Source organism: Protopterus annectens, chromosome 1.part0, assembly GCF_019279795.1.
Source record: "Protopterus annectens isolate FY-2018-M chromosome 1.part0, PAN1.0, whole genome shotgun sequence".
NCBI lineage: Eukaryota > Metazoa > Chordata > Ceratodontiformes > Protopteridae > Protopterus > Protopterus annectens.
In genome coordinates, this window is record NC_056725.1 from 1864402083 (window position 1) to 1864419479 (window position 17397).

The 17397-nt window shown below is 43.5% G+C and overlaps 1 protein-coding gene across 1 annotated transcript in view; it reads left to right on the forward strand.

The window, feature by feature from the left end:
• NUP155 (nucleoporin 155) overlaps positions 1 to 17397 on the forward strand; it is a 1504248-nt gene that overhangs the window by 549443 nt on the left and 937408 nt on the right. The window lies entirely within an intron of this gene.

Consider the following 17397-nt stretch of genomic DNA (forward strand, 5'->3'; position numbering starts at 1 on the left):
TTGGAGACCAGTCCTAGACCTCTCTCATCTAAACACTTTGACAGTGTTCACCCTTTGGATGTTAACCCTTCAGACTCTGTTTCCTCTTCTCTTCCCTTAGGCCTGTATGGTGTCTCTGGATCTCAGGAATGCTTATCTCCATATTCCGATCCATCCTCTTTTCAGGATATTTTTGCGTTTCACTGTTGCTTCCTGGCATTTTCAGTTCTCTGCTTTGCCCATTGGCCTTTCTATTGCTCCAAGGGTATTCACCAAATGCTTCGCTCCTATGATTGCATTTTGCAGGCTTCAGGGGATCCAAAAATTATTTAGACGACCTGCTGATTCAGGCATTCTCTCCAGAGATTCTTTTACAAAATCTTCATTTTTGCTATTTCCCTTCTTCAGAGCCTGAGGTTCACAATAAATTTCTAAAATTCTGCTCTTGATTCCTTCTCAGGATCATGTCTTTCTGGGTTGAAGGATTCAGACAGTACCTGCACTGGCATCCCTGGCTCCTTCAAAGTATTTAACTCTCATTTCCTTCCTTCAAAGTCCTCTGCCTCTGGCTTACATTTTCTGAGAGCCCTGGGTTTCCTGGCATTCACTTTTCCTATGCTAACTATAATGTGACTTCAACATGCACATGCTCTAGACGTTGTAGTTTCTCTTCTTCCTTGTCTCAGGAAGGAACTTCACTGGTGGATCCAGCAGTTGTGTCTAAATCTAGGGCTCCTTTTTCATCCCCCTCTTCACAGACACTTCAGATGTGAGATGGGGAGCAGCTTTTGGCTCCCTAAAGGCATAGGGGTGTGGTCCCTTCTTCAGCAGAAGGAGCACATCAGTGTGAATGAGATGAGTGCTCTTATCCTAGCTGTTCAGGCTTTTCATCCTCTCTTTTCAGAGCCTCTCAAGATATTCACAGACAATACCACAGCGATGTGGTATGTAAACAAACGGGAAGGAACAACATCTTGCCTTCTTTGCTGGTTGGCACTCTTGGTATGGGATCTTGCTGTCCAGTATCAAGTGACTCTTCATTCAGTTTTACACCCCTTCAAGTCAAAACATTGTGGCAGACGCACTGAGCAGGTCCTTAAGTCAGTCCCATGAATAGATGCTACACAGAGATGTGTTTTGGGATGTTGCCCACCAGTGGGGTACTCCTAAAGTAGATCTGTTTGCCCCCCCTCTATACAGACAACTTCCTCTGATGTCCTTCAAGGATGCATCTGCAGTCCTTACAAATGGGTTGTCCTGTCGTCAGGCAGCCCTTCGGTCGGCCGGATTCCAAAGTCTGGGTCTGGCCTCGGCTGGTGTCGCACTTCACCCGACGTCATAGGTGCAGTTCTTCGGGTATAAAGGCATCAGCCGACGCCATTTTCCTCAGTCTTTCTTGTTGCGTGGCGCCCGAAGCAGAAGCTGTTCGCAAGTGCCGGTCGGTCAGAACCAGAGATTACTACTACCGAAGACTTCTAAAAAGCTAAGTACCCCGTTGGGGACTCTTTCTTGCCTCAGCCGATGTCAGAAAAAGTGAATAACTGTTTAACTTGTGGGAAACAAATACCTCATAAAGATTTCCACTCTTACTGCTTACCTTGCTTAGGCCCAGACCACGACGTAGCAGCTTGTCTAGCCTGTGCTTCTTTCAACCGACGGACGCTTAGATGTCGGTCGGAATTTGCTGAAGAGTTTTTCGGCTCCGCTTTTGCTTACATTATGCCGTCGGATACACCGACTACGCAAATTTCTAAAAAGCGCAAGGAAAAGGACCGACACTCGCGGTCCGCGGTTTCGGCCGAAACCGCGGTTAAGCCAACCGCGAGTGTCTCTGTTTCGGCTGAAACCGAGTCCACGGTTCTTCCTTCGGCCGAAAACTTACCTCTTACCAAGGCCTCATCTAGCTTGGCTGAATCTGCTACTGAAATCCCACCTGCTCTTGCAGGGTCACAGGATTTATCTGACACTATCCCTTTGGATATATCTACCCCTGCACGTGGAGCTGCTAGGCCTCCTGCATCCATGTCGATTAAGGCCTTTGCCAGGGCTAAAGCAGCAAAAACTACTAAATCTGTGCCTGCCAAGACCCCCTCTCACAGACCTAGCTCTAGTTCACAAATGCTTAGTCTAGCAGAGGATCTCATTTCTTTGATCCGGGAATCCCAACCACTTCCAGACAGGGCCTCTCACCCACCTCCAGAAAAGAGGACTAGAGTAGAACCCCCTGAGCCAGTTTCTTCAGATGTCTCCTCTGATGATTCAGATAATTCAAACCCTCCAGAGGGCCCCTTTTCTCCTTATGAGGACTCTGACGCAGAAGAGTCCATTCCTTCTGCCTCTCCGCCTGAGGAATTTTCTTTTGGGGAAACCTTGCATGCTATGAGGGAACAATTTCAATGGCAGTGCCAGGATTTTTCAGACTCTAGGAAAAGGCTTAGAACCTTTTTGCATTTGCCACAGCATAGGCCTTTAGCCATTCCTCCAGTACTTACTGTTGTGGATGATGCATTTAATGATGCTTGTACTGCTCCTGATTCTCTACCTCTGGCCCCGGCTAAGCCCGATAGGTACTACAGGGTTCCGGACTCACATTATCATTTGTATAAGGCCCCTTTTGCAGATCCCGAAACTATCTCCCAGGGACCCAAGGCTGTAGCAGCTACCTCTGCCAAAAACCCCCTCCCCTCTGAAAGGGAATCTAGGGCCTTAGAGAGATGGGGTAAAAAAGTTTACACTTCTGCTGCTCTTTCAGCTAGGGCCTTGAACTGCCAATTCCACATGATTCAGTATCAGGAATTTATGTTAGACCAGTTAACTAAAAAACTAACCTCTGATGAACCATTAGATAAAAAATTTGTACAGGAAATGGTACATAACATTCAGCAGGTCAGTAATCATTCCTTAAAATGTGGCTATGATGCACTGGAGGCTTCCTTTAGATCAGCCATGACTGGCACAGTGATCAGAAGACATGCATGGTTAAAAGAGCAGTCCTTACCAGACCATGTTAAATCAAAGCTCCTAGATGCTCCCATGGATAAGCTCAATTTGTTTGGCTCCCTGCACAGCAGGTGCTGAAGAAGGTGGAAGAGAAAGCAAAATCTGTCCAGACAGTCAAGGATTTCTTGCAGGTCCAGCCTCCAAGGTTTAGCAGGAACTGGCCTTCCAAGAATTGGTCCTTTCCAGACACCTCCAGAGCTCCGAGAGGCAGGAATAGACGCTCAAGAGGCAGGGTCAATCCAGAGGTGCCTACAGGGACGTCAGTGGCAAAATAACAACCAGCGAGGTGCAGCCACAGATCCAGCCACCACCACTTCCACAGGACAATCACAGTGACTTGGCTCTGGCACCACCTACCAGGGAACAACTAGAAGCACCCTTAGGCGGGAAGCTAGCCTTATTTTCAGTAAACTGGCATTACATCACAGGAGACACATGGATTTTACAGACAATAGACCAAGGTTACAGGTTTCACTTCCATACTCTACCAAGGAAGAGAGGAATGCCAAACCTACCTCCAAATCAGAAGACAGAAGCTCTAGAACAAATAACTCACTTACTAAGGATGAGAGCTGTAGAAAGGGTACCATCTATGGAACAAGGGCAAGGATTTTACTCCAGACTCTTCCTGGTACCAAGAAAAGAAAACCAATGGAGACCTATTCTCGACCTGTCCGCTTTAAACACATACCTCATTGTTCCAAAATTCAAAATGCTGACCCTACAGCAGCTTCTTCCCATGCTGGGCAAGGAGTCTTGGCTGGTAACTCTAGATCTCAAGGAGGCATACCTGCATGTCCCCATACGACCAAATTGCAGAAGATACCTCAGATTTCTTGCAGGATCAGAGCATTATCAATTCTCAGCATTGCCCTTTGGCTTATCTACTGCGCCCAGAGTATTCACGAAATGCCTGGCATCAGTAATTGCTCATTGCAGGCTTCAGGGAATTCAAATTTACCCTTACCTGGACGACTGCCTGTTACAAGCAGACAACAAAAACACATTAACAAAGGATTTGGAAAGGGTCATTCATCTACTGCAAGCCCTGGGATACACAGTCAATATAAAAAAGTCAAGGCTGATACCATCCCAAAGGATAACCTTCTTGGGTGCAGATCTGGACACATCAAAACAAATGGCATTCCTGACAGTAGAAAAACAGGAGCAACTCCCTCTCTACTTCATGGCATTAACAAAGCAGAACCAGCTAACAGCAAGAAAAGTCCTGCAAGCCCTCGGTTACATGGCATCCTGCATAATATTGGTTCCAAATGCCAGACTACATATGAGAAAGTTACAGTGGTACCTAAGGAATTTATGGTCTCAGCACAAGCACAGCCTAGAAACCCAAATTCCAATAATTCCATGCCTGAAGCAAGAATTCCAATGGTGGGCTCAGGCCTGTCAATTAAACAAGGGACTGCCCTTCCACAACACTCAGCCAAGCCAGGCCATCACAACAGATGCCTCAGACCTCGGTTGGGCGGCACACATGCTGGACAAGTGCATACAAGGCTTATGGACTCAAGACCAGCTGCACCTACACATAAATCAAAAGGAAATGCTGGCAGTAAAACTGGCAATTCAGGCATTCAGACCATTTCTTCAACAGGGTCAACTGCTGATAAGGACGGACAACACCACAGTTATGTGGTACATCAACAAACAGGGAGGCACACATTCATACCCTCTATGCCGGATGGCAATGGACCTCTGGAATGTGGCCCTGAGCTTCAACATTCAGTTACAAGCAATTTTTGTGCCAGGAAAAGAAAATATACTAGCAGACATCCTAAGCAGAACTACCACGGATGCTCACGAATGGATGCTGCATCCGGACATCTTCAAAACCATTACAGGGAAATGGGGACTACCAGAAATAGACTTATTTGCATCCCCACACAACCACCAACTGAAAAAATTCTGCACAAGGACGTACTACCCACTTGCTTGGAAAGTGGACTCCTTATCCTTCAGTTGGAAAAACCTGACAGCATATGCATTCCCACCTCTTCCTTTGATGCACAAGGTGCTATTGAAGATCAAAGAAGACCGTCCAAGGATCATCCTGATAGCTCCAGACTGGCCAAGGCAACATTGGTACCCATTACTGAGGAGCATGTCTCGAGAACAAATATGGCCTCTGCCCCTTGTTCCCCTGCTGTTAACACAGAACAACTTCAAAACCCTACATCCAAACCTGAAAACACTGCAGCTGGCTGCCTGGAGCATTGCATAAGACCAAATAACCCAGATTTATCTCAAAGGGTTAAAGACATTATCTTGGAGGCTCGCAGACCCTCAACAAGAAAAAATTATTCAGCAAAATGGAAAAGATATCTCATTTGGAGTACTGCAAAAGGAAAAAATGTGGCACTGGTAAACATAGCTAACGTCCTGGAATACTTGGCAGAGCTCTTCCACAATGGCCTGTCCTATTCTTCCATTAAGATTCATGCATCAGCCATTTCAGCAGAATACAACTTGGATCCTCCAGTCTTCTCACATCCTCTACTCAGGCAGTTTCTGAGAGGAATTAAAAACGTAAAACCACCTAGGAAGCCACCATTGCCAGCATGGGACTTGAACTTTGTGCTAGAAAAGTTGACACTCCCTCCTTTCGAACCAGCAGCAACAGCAGAATTACAGTACTTATCATGGAAAACTGCTTTCCTGCTTGCAATCACTTCAGCAAGAAGGGTATCCGAGCTACAGGCATTAATGGCAATACAGCCCTTCCTGATCTTCCATCAAGATAGAGTGTCCATGAGAACTAATCCTACTTTTATGCCAAAGGTGGTCTCCAGGGTATCTTTAAATCAAGCTATCCACCTACCTACAGTCTTCCCCAACCCACAGAACAGGGGAGAAAGACTGTTGCATACCTTGGATGTACATAGACAATTACGTTTCTACCTGGACAGGACCAAGAGCAATAGAAAAACTGACCAGCTACTGGTAGCATATGCAACAGGAATGGAAGGAAAAGCAATTTCGAAACAGACAATCTCTAAGTGGATAGGAAATTGCATTAGATTTTGTTATTCCTACCATGGGAAGAAAACTCCAGAAAACATCAGGCCTCACTCTACAAGGGCTAAAGCCACTACCACAGCTTTTTTACGAGGAGTGGCTACCAAAGACATTTTAGAGGCTGCTACTTGGAGCTCCGTGCATACATTTGCCAAGCATTATAATTTACCTTTATACTCCAGATCCCGAGCAGGTTTTGCCACTGCTGTTTTGCAAGGGATCTTAACTACACCATAATCTTATTTCTCCTCCTCCCCAGTTTGGCTATGGTATTCTACCCATTTGTAAGGACTGCAGATGCATCCTTGAAGGACATAGTACAGTTTTGTACCTACCATAAATGTAGATGTCCGATAGGCATGCATCTGCAGTCAGGATTACCCACCCTCCTTCCCTCTGTGGTACTCCTAGGTATTTGCCCATCTTGTAGCTAGCTGGGGGAATCTATTATGGTGTATTTGTTTGTATATATGTACATACATGCTTATTTTTTGTTTGCTCTCTACTATTTGGAACCATTTGCATTTATCCAAATTTAGCCTTCCTAGAGGGCACCTGGAATCTGGGGCAAGAAACACTGAGGAAAATGGCATCGGCTGATGCCTTTATACCCGAAGAACTGCAGCTATGACGTCGGGTGAAGTGCGACACCAGCCGAGGCCAGACCCAGACTTTGGAATCCGGCCGACCGAAGGGCTGCCTGACGACAGGACAACCCATTTGTAAGGACTGCAGATGCATGCCTATCGGACATCTACATTTATGGTAGGTACAAAACTGTACTTTTTTTGTGCCAGAGTCCCAGGTCCTCTGATGTGGAAGGTGGACACCCTCTCTTTTTCTTGGAAGGAGATTTTCTTTATGTATTCCCACCTTCCTCTCAGTCCAGCGGTCCTGTTCAAAATTCAACAGGATGCTCCCAAAATCTTGTTTGTGACTCCCTTTTGGCTGCGACAGTATTGGTTCGCTCTTCTGCATTTAGCCAAGGGCAATCATCAAAATTTACCTCACAGGGTAAATCTCTTCAAACAAGACAAGGTATGTCTCATCCATCCCCACCTGTCCCCTCTTCGACTGACACTGAGGGTGATAGGATTTTTATTCCACATAGGACACCTTTTTTCTGAGGATGCGCTGAGGGTCCTACAGGAGGCCAGGAAGCCCACTAGTAGGAAATCATATTTATCCAAATGGAAGCAGTTTTCTGTTTGGTGTCTCTGTCGTAACCTAGACTGACTTACTGTGGATGTTCCTTGAGTTCTCTTATTTGTGTGAATTGCTCGATGCCGGTTTGGCCTATTCTTCTATTAAGGTTAACTTGTCAGCTATCTCTGCTTGTCTGTCTTTCTCCTCTGTTGGCTTCTAGATTTGAGGCTAAAGAGTTCTGTAAAGGCACTCTTCATATTAGACCTCCCAGGAAGCCTGCTCCTCTTCCCTGGGATCTTAATTTTGTTTTGGAGAAGCTGACCTTTTGAGCTCTCTGCTTCAACTTCCTTATAACATTGTTCTTGTAAGACTGTTCTTTTGCTGGCCCTTACTTCTGCCAGATAGGTGTCTGAGCTTCAAGCCCTTATGGCTTGTCCTTTTTTGTTGTTCGATAAGAACAAGGGTGTCCTTGAGTACTAATCCTTCTTTTATGCCCAAGGTGGTTAATGACTTGTCACTTAATCATTGGCCTACTTTTTCCCCTCCCCGCAATCTGCCAGTGAGAGGGTGCTGCATACTTTGGATGTGCATAGACAGCTCACATTTTATTTGGATAAGAGCAAGTCTGTTAAAAAATCTGACCAGTTTTTCTTTTCATTCTACATCCTTAGGATTACCTGTATCCCAAGCAAACTATTTCTTCTTGTATCTCAAAGCCTGTGTCTTTTTGTTATACTTTTCATGGTAAGAGCCTTCCTTCTGTAAAGGCTCATTCTACTAGATATATGGCTACTTCTGATGCTTTTTTTTAAGGGGTTGGCTACTAATTTTATTCATGAAGCAGCTGCCGGAACTTGTCTGCATACTTTTACCAAGTACTACAAGTTGGATGGAGTCTCTAGAGCTAGAGCCATTCTTCGTGGCTTTCTAGAGGGCTGTACTGGTACTTCTCCCAAGTGTCTTCTTTAGCTTTGACACTCTCCCATATGTAAAGAATACTGCAACCAGTGAGTGGAAGGACATAGTACAATTGAGTAAAATCTTACCATAACAGTAACCAAAACAGATTTTGGTTTGAGAATCTGGTTGAATAAAAACTTCTCATCTAAAGCTGAATTCAGAACTGCAGCCTTTACCTTATCAGAACACTTTTAATTACGTACCCAGGCATACCTCCTCAAAGCAGTAGTGGAAGCAGTATCTGTACGATCACATATTCTCCTTAAGGCAAGGTTAGATACTTGAGAAATGTTGCCAACAACAGAACTGAGACAGGCACTTACTTCAAGGGGGGGGGGGGTCTCTCAAACTGACATCATAAAAAAGCACAAGCTTCTACATGGGGGGGGGGTCGCTCAAACTGACAACATAAAGCACAAGCTTCTACATATATGACTGATGGTTCAGAATTACATACACCAAAGTTCAAGAACTAAAAATTCTCATACCAAAGCTGTCCAAAATATTCCCCTCCTTGTCAACAGTGGAAGACAGGATCCTGTTCCCTGCTAGAAGAGATGTAGAAATTGCTGCTTGGACTTAAGGTAAGAAAACAACTGACTGTTGCTTTGATTAACATTGTAAGGCTTTTTTTGTGGGGACTGAAGCTTGAGAGTTATAATGTAACAAAAAAAAATAGCAGGAGGAGAGCAATAAGAGACAGGAATACTTCCAAAAAAGGGATAGTCTACAATTTCATCATGATTGTGTTAGCATTCTTCTCCCTCCCTTCCTGCTCCTGCCGTCAAAACCTTTCCCAGCAACTGGCTGTGTACATTCTCCTTTGGCACCTTCCTTGAGGGGAGTTCCTCCTCACCCTCTGAAACAGATTTATTTCCCTCCAGTTCTTCAGTGCTTACTTACCCTGATAGTCATGAAACCAGTGCTTTTAAACCAAAGGGGCAAAGGCTTCTATTCTAGAATGTTTCTAGTACCAAGGAGTCATCTTGGAGACAACTTCTTGATCTTTCCTTTCTAAATCTGTATATAAAAGCTCCAAACTTCAAGATGCTGACCCCTTCAGAGTCTTATTACCTCTCGTTTTCACAGTGAACTTTATGGTAACATTGGACCCAAGTGAAGATTGCGTCACAATCCCATAGCCAAAGGCTTCAGAACTTTTCTTAGATTTATGTGTCTGGGTTTCATTGACCGCCTTACCCTTTGGGTTATGTACTGCTCCAGGGGTGTTTTCCAAGTACATTTTTCCAGTCATAGTTCACTGCAGACTAAATACTGTTCGCATTGTCTATATTTAGACAGCTTGCTCATCTTTGCAGAATCATTTCCCAGATGTTAGTCATTAATATGGTTTTGTGACCAATCTAGGATTCTAGATTTTTCAGAAATCCTCCTTAATCCCATCACACATGATTGTCTTTCTAGGATGTCTTGTGGACACCCTGCAGCAATAAGCCTTTTTGACACAGGATAATGTCATTTTTAAATCTGGATACCTTCCTGAGTTTCTTAACTGGGTTATGGAGTTCAGTCAGTGTGTCACAGGATCTTTGGGTACGGCATCCATGATTCTCATGATTCCTCTTGCCAGGTTACACATGAAAACAATTCAGTGGTTTCTAAAAAAAAAAAAAAAAAATTACATGTACCCAACATTTATGTCCTCTGGATTTTTGTATTCCAATCTTTGGGCATATATATATATATATATATATATATATATATATATATATATATATATATATATATATAGATATATATAAAATGTCTAAAAGGCTAGCTCTGTTGTATTGAGAATAGTTCTGTAAAGAAGTTTGTATACATGAGCGAGCTAGCCTCTATTTTACTTGCATAGCATGTAACAAAATTCTCCTTTTTTTCATTTTTAGCATTGAAGTGTCTTACTTTGGTTGTATGGTACATACCAAGTGGTATGATTGGAGGAGAGCTCTTAAGACTTTTTTTACTGTGATGGATTATAACCAAATGGAATAGGTTAATTTGGGCACAAACAGGGAAACTGAGTTTAAAATGGCCTAGTACTTACCTATGAAGTTATGATCTACATTGGTGGAGACTACAAATGCATTTCTTCCTTTTTATCCTGTACCTAAAAGTCAATCAGTAACTAGAGATGCCTTGGATTTTGCTTGGGGGGGTTAGTTTCTTTGAGAGTTGAGGTGCAAGGAGTGTGGGATTTCTTAGACAGACCAAAGCATGTACATGTGAAAGAGATGTTGGCTGTGACCCATGCCTTAAAATCTAATCAACTATGGTCCCCAGGACCTTTCCATGTGATTACAGACACCACCACAGTGATGTGGTACATCAACAATCAAGGAGGTGCAAGTTAATAAGCTTTTAGGCAGGCAGGCTGTCTGATTATTTGGAAAGCAACTCTGCAGTACTCATTAACACTCCAAGCATCTTGCATTATGTCAGGGCAAAACATAGTGGAAGACAAACTGAGCAGAAATTGGACAGGCACTCACAGATGGAAGTTGGATGAGAGGATCTTCTAGGAAGTGTTCCAGATGTTCATCGTGCATACAGCTGCAGTCATAACAGATGGGTTCTCCTGCCGTCAGGCGGGTCCTCGGTCGGCCGAATTCCAAAGTCTAGGTCTTTTACTCCAGGACTCCTTGTAAACAAGCCTGGAAAACTGATGCTTTTTCAATCCCATAGACATGAATGTTCCTTTATGTATTGCCACCCTTTCCACTGATATCCAGACATTCTGAAGATTCGCAAGGACTCTCCAAAAAATAATTTTGTTGACCCCCTTTTGACTTGACAGCATTGGTTTTGTGTTCTTATGGAACTGGCCTAGGGCAGTTACCACAAGCTTTCTCACAAACTGGACCTACTGAGACACGACAGGAGGGATTTTGATACACCCCAGTCTCATTTTTAACTAACTTCCTGGATGATTCAGTTCTAATTACTTTTAGACGCTTCTTTTCAGAGTATATGTGTAGCATGTTCTAAAGAAGGCAAGAAAATTTTCTACTAAAAGTCTTGTTGGCAAGTGGAAACGTTTTTCTAGTTAGTGCCTATCCAGTAGCTAGGGCACTATCAGGAATTACGTACCAGTGGTATCATATATTTCTGTGAGTTACTACCGTCTGGCCTTTTGTACTTCTCTGTCAAGGTACACCTGTTGATATTTCAGCATTTTTATCCATGGATTCTCCACTTCATTAAATGTTTTTGGTAAAACAGCTTCTGAAAGGAGTTTTACATCAGAGATCTCTATAGAAAAAGGTTGCTGCTTCTTGGGATCATAATTTTTGTGCTGGAAAAGTTAACCAAGTCTCCATTTGAACATACACATCAAGCAGAGTTAAGGTTCTTTTCATGGAAAACTGTTCTCCTTGCTCTTATATCTGCAAGAAGAATGCCTGAGTTGCAAGCTGTCATGGTGGGTGAACCCAGTGTGGTCTTTCATAGGGATTGAGTGTCATTACGAGCAAATCCCTCATTCTTGCTCAAGGTTGTTTCAGAGTTTACTTTGAATCAAGCCATCTGTCTGCCAGTGTTCTATCCAGACCCTCAGAACCAGGGAGAAAGGATTTTACAAACTCTGAACATGCATAAGCAGCTGAGTTGAAAGCTGATCAGCAATGTATTTCTTATGTTGGGACTAAAAAGGGACAACCCATGTCAAAATAGACTATTTCCAGATGGTTGCCCTCAGCTGTTGGCTTTTGTTAAGTGTACTGTGGCAAACAAGTTCCAGACAACATCAAGGTTCCCTCAGAGAAGGTATTGTCGTCTTCAGTGGCATAATGGAAAGAGATGGACTCAAAGCATTCTAGAGACAGCTTCATGGTCTTCTGTACAAACTTTTACAAGATGTTACAAACTGAACCTTCTTTGATCCAGGTCTGGCTTTGTTAGGACCATTCTCTGGGGGCTGCTGGATCCATATCATTCTTTCTCCAAGGATGGATAAGCTTTGGTAGTCAATGCATATGACATAAAGGCTATTGTAGCAGTGGGAATGATAAACATAGTACACTTATATAATTTACACTTAACCGTTGCAGCACTTAACCGGTACAGTAGATGTTCCAATTTCTCAGTGCTGCAGTAGCTACACCCACTGTCTATCCCTCTATTATTGCATATAGTTATTGTTTGGAAATAATTTGGTTATTTCTTATTTTTATAGTTGAGGATAACTATGCTGTTTAACTTTTGGTCAAGAAAGTGCTGAAGGTTTTCCACTCTGACTGCTGCTTTTTCCCTTGCCAAGGTTGACCAACCAGAAATCCAATTGAAATGTAGCAGGGGGGCCAGATATTTTGGAAGCTGGCTGGTTGTTCTGTGGGTAAGACACTGTCCTTAAAGCCCAAAGCCTTCTGGACTGAGAATTCGAACATCTACTGTTAAGGGTAAGTGCAACACAGCTGTACTTTTCAGTTTTACTTAATGTCTGTGTTCAGTATTTGTTCTATCCTTATTATTTTGTTTTACATCACACTTGGAAATAAGCTTTATCCTAGTGCTTGTGTCTCTCGGGCATCAGAAGCCGTGTATGTGCACATGCACATAATGTTATGTTCCTTATTTACACGTTCCTGGGACCTACCAGCTGGCCATTACTAGTTAACACTGCAGATAAATACATGTGTTTAGATGCTTCTCATACTTGTGGTGGTTAAGTATTAGAAGATACAATGAAAATATTTTGCATATCCATTGTGAAAGAGAAATAAGTCCTTCCATAGCACTGTTACAGAATTCTTCACCTAAAGGCTCTTCTGTCAAGGATAGCCCAATGTCTGGCCATTATACCAATGACTTTAGCTCTTGTAGGTGCTGTACATCAGACATATGCTCCCTGCACATGACGTAGGGCATACAGGTAACATACGGACGCAGATACTCAAAACTTCTTTGCCTTCAGTCCGAATGCCATTATCGTCTTTTGGTTTGAACGTCTTTCTGCTCTTCTGGTTTACAAGCTGCTTTTTCAGATGAATGCCCCATTGGGGTTTCTTCTCTTCCTTTTTATGTTTTGTTACTGTGGTCATGTCATCCAGAAGGGGAATATGTCAATGTGGCAGGCATTTTCCCCATAAACACTGTCATGGTCATTGTTTTTTGTTCGGGTGCTTCCCATTATTATACACAGTGTTCTGTCTTCCAGGATTTTGTGCCCAAGACCCTCTGTAGATAACTCTCCTCTTTGTCCATATACCTGGAGAACCAGCATCTTAAGTTGATGGCTCAGAGTGCTGTGGCAGAATCCTCCTATCCCGAGGACCAGTCATCTGCTAAGAAATAGGCAGTTCAATCCAACTACTGTCCTGCCCCCCTAAACCTCTCTCTAGAGCCTGGTGAAAGCCTTGAAGACCATCCAGTACTTGCTTTAGATTCCAGTGCCGCAACCCCATCAGAGGCCAGTATGGATCCATATTTTTACATGTCCTTAGAGGCTTTTCAAATGTCTGTACCTGACATTGAGGGGGAACCTCTGCAGATAATATCAAAGGACTGAAGGGGATTCCGCAGATTTTATTGAGGGAGGAGATCATTGCAACTTTTACAGAGTTGCATCAGTGGCCTGACCATCCGAGGGTGTTTCAGCAGACATTCTGTAGAAAATGAAATGGAAGATGAGGCATATGTCCCCTTTTGTGAAGGATCCCAGCATCACTCAGTGATTTATTTAATGCTTTGATGGCTCTGACACCACCTCAAGAGGTGTGTATTCCTGCTCTCCCTCAGTTTTCCACTCCAGTCAAGAGAGCTACGGAATTGGATTCCTCAGATGAGGATCTGGACTATGGGGGGGGGTTGGCCTAGTCTTCCTAAATCCCTTTCACTTTGGACTATGGTTCAGAGGAAGAGGATTCTTTAAGTTCAGATTCTCCTTAAGAAGAACTCTCCTTTGTGGATGCCGTTGTCTATATGATGGACTGTTGTAAGTGGGATTGTTCCCAGGTCTCTGATATTCAAAAAAGGTATTATGAGCTTCTCTTCTGACAAGCCATCCATCTTGTTGCCCTCAACCAAGCTGCTCTCTTTTGACAAGGATAGTAAGCCATAGAAAGGCTAGGCAAGAAAAATTGCACTGCTGCCACTTTGTCCTTTAGGGCCATTAACTGTCAGACTCCTATGACCAGGTATGTTTTGGCCCTTCTTTCTCAGGTTTTTAAGTGGTTTTTGATCTTTCTGACTCTGAGAAGAAGGCTTCTACCCTTTCCGTGCTGGGCTCCACTTCGCAAGCATTCAGTCAAATGCAGCTGTGATGTAGCCGATGCCTGTTTAAGGGCTGCTATCTTTGGTTTAGTCTTGAGCTGTTAATCTTAGCTTCATCTTCAGGATGCTCCTTTCGATAACAAAAGTCTCTTTGGAACTCCTGCTGCTGCTGACTTATTCAAGTCCTTCCAGGATAAGGGCAAAGCCTTGCAGGAACTTAAAAATATTTTTGTTTCTCCTATTCCTAAGCTTCAGAGGAACTACCATTCCAAGTCTGCCTTTGTTCTTAGTCAACCTCACCCTTCTCTTAAGGGTAAGAAGGGTTCCAGGTGTGTGGCTCCTGCTAAGTCTACTCAGACTCCTTCCTTCCAGAAACCCTCTTTTCAGGAAAAGCCTAGTTCTGTTTGGTTTGCTTTCCCCATCAGACTGGTTCCCGTGTCTCCTTGTCTCTTTCAAATTGTCTCTGAATTACCTCGGGTTCTTGGGTTCTGTCCATTATCTGTCAGGAATATTTCATAGTTTGGAAGTCCCTTTTCAGGTATTCGTTACCCTCCTCAGGAATGGCATTTGCATTTCCCAGAGGTGCTTCAATCTCGTTTGGATCAAAGCACCATTCAAACCATGCCTCCAACCCAGGTGGGGAAGGGATTTTATTCCAGAATGTTTTGGTTCCTTGAAAGGAGGGTCCATGGAGACCAGTTCTTGATCTTTTCCCTGCTCAACACTTTTCTCTAGATTTCTTCCTTTCAAATGTTATCCCTTCAGACATTGTTTGTTCACCTACTTCCTTAGGCCTTTCTAGTATCTCTGGTTCTCAGGGATGCATACCTTCACATAAACTTCCATCCACTTTTCAGGAAGTTTTTAAATTTTTTCTGTCTCTTCCTTGGATTTTCAGATTTTTTTAGTAGTGGGTTTCCTGATCATCTGCAGAACCTGGAGTATGTCCTCAGGAAAGAGGTGCCTAAAAGGGATCAAAACACTATCACCCACAGTGTCATTTGGAGTGGACAAGTGAGGATGAACAAGAAATCCCTTGTCTTCTGTATGAAGATCACCCGGTGAGGTAACTTGTATTAATTGTCCCTGGCCAAGTGAAAGTGAAGGGGGGAACCAATGCTGTCTGGGCCAAAATGGAGTCGTCAGCAAGATGGCGAGGTTGAAGAATCTCTGGGAGATGAAGCTATTCCTTATCTTGTCTGAACCTAAGACAACAGAGGACAAGGTGGGAAAGCATATAGAAACCTCCCCTTTCAAGGAAAAGACAGGGTGTCCACTTTCCAAGAAAGAGGATTTAGGACACTGAAGCAGAATAGAGGGAGTTGTCTGTTAGGGGGAGGCAAAAAGAGCTACCTGAGGAATACTCCACCGATGGACAATTTCTAGGAGCACATCTCTATGAAGAATCCATTCCTGAACTTGAATTCTGGACCTGCTCAAGGGGTCTGTCACTAGATTGTGCTCTAAAGGAATGTAAACTGCCTGAAGAATCACTTGATGCTGGATAGCTAGACCACAGACCTGAAGAGTTAGTTTGCAAATAAGGTAGAACTTTGTGGCCCCCCTAATGACCCCATACCTGTCAGCAATTTCTGCTCATCTGCCCTTGAGTCCTCCTCTGGCCTCCAGGTTTTAGGTAAAGTTATTCCTTAAAGGTGTCCTTCATATCAGGCCTCCCAGGAAGCCTTTCCCACCTTCTTGGGACCTCAGTTTTCTACTTGGGATATTGACTCAGTCTCTTTTGAACCTGCTTCTTCAACTTCCTTGCAGCTTTGTACTTGGAAGACTGTTCTGTTTTTGGCTGTTATTTCAGCCAAGTGAGTGTCTGAACTTTTCAGGGTCTCATGGCTATTCCTTCTTTTGTTGTTTTTATTAGGGTGTCTCTTCGCACTGATCCTTCTTTTATTCCCAAGGTGGTCAATGAGGTGTCCCTTAATTTGTTCATCTTTCTTTCTTTTTTCCTTCTTCACAGTGTGCCAGAGAGAATGTACTTCTCACCTTGTATTTTCACAGACAGAAAAATATTATTTAGATAAAGCTAAATTTTTTGCATATCTGAGCATCTTTTTTGTTTCTTTTCATCACAGGACTTTGCTGTTTTTGTGCAAGCCATCTCCTCCTGGATTTCTTAGGCTAGTTCCATTTGTTATTCTTTTCATGGCAAATGTCTTACCTTGTCTGTAAAGACAAATTAGGGTGGCACAGTGGTGCGGCTGTTAACGTTATCACCTCACAACAAGAGGTTCTCTGGTTCTATTCTTGGCTGGGGCACCTTCTGTGCGGAGTCTGCATGTCCTCCCTGCGTTTGTGTGGCTTTCCTCTGGGTTCTCCTGTTTCCTCCCACATTCCAGAGACGTGCGTCTGGACAGTTTCTCTCTGGGCCTCTTCTGAAAATAAGCTGTGCCCTAGTCCAACTTTCCCAGTCAACAAATGTTAAATAAAAATTCTACTAGGCCGGTTGCCTCCTCTAGTGGTTTTTTCAAGAGTCTGGATACCAATTCTATCATTGAGGCTGCTACTTGGTCCTCCGCCCCTACTTTCATTAAATGTTACAAGTTGGCTGTTGTTTCCAGGGCTAGTACAAGCATTGCTAGGGGTATCCTGCATGGATGTATGAAGGATTCTTCTGTGCCTTCCTCCTCCCCAGTTTCCTCTTGAGCTCTTGTACTGTCGCATAGGTGAAGAATACTGCAACAGTGATACTGAAGGAAATTATACATATGTAAAAATCTTATCATAACAGTAGATGTCCTTCGAATCAGTGTTGTAGTATTCAGTCCTCCCCTCCTTCCTCCTGTGCCTGACTTTTGCTGTGTGTTCTGATTGCCTTTCTGACCAAGTTTTTCTTTCTGGATGCATGCGTTCCTCTTTGTCCTTTAGGATATTCTGTTCCTCCTGGGGCTTTTTCAGTTCTGATCATCTGCGCCCGTATGTCACCTTTTATGCCCTACATCATGCATGGGGAGCATATGTGAGATTTATGGGGCTTATAAGAGCTGAAGGCTCTGGTATACTCGCCAGACTTTGGGTTAACCATGGAAAGAGATCCCTTGGGTGAAGAACACT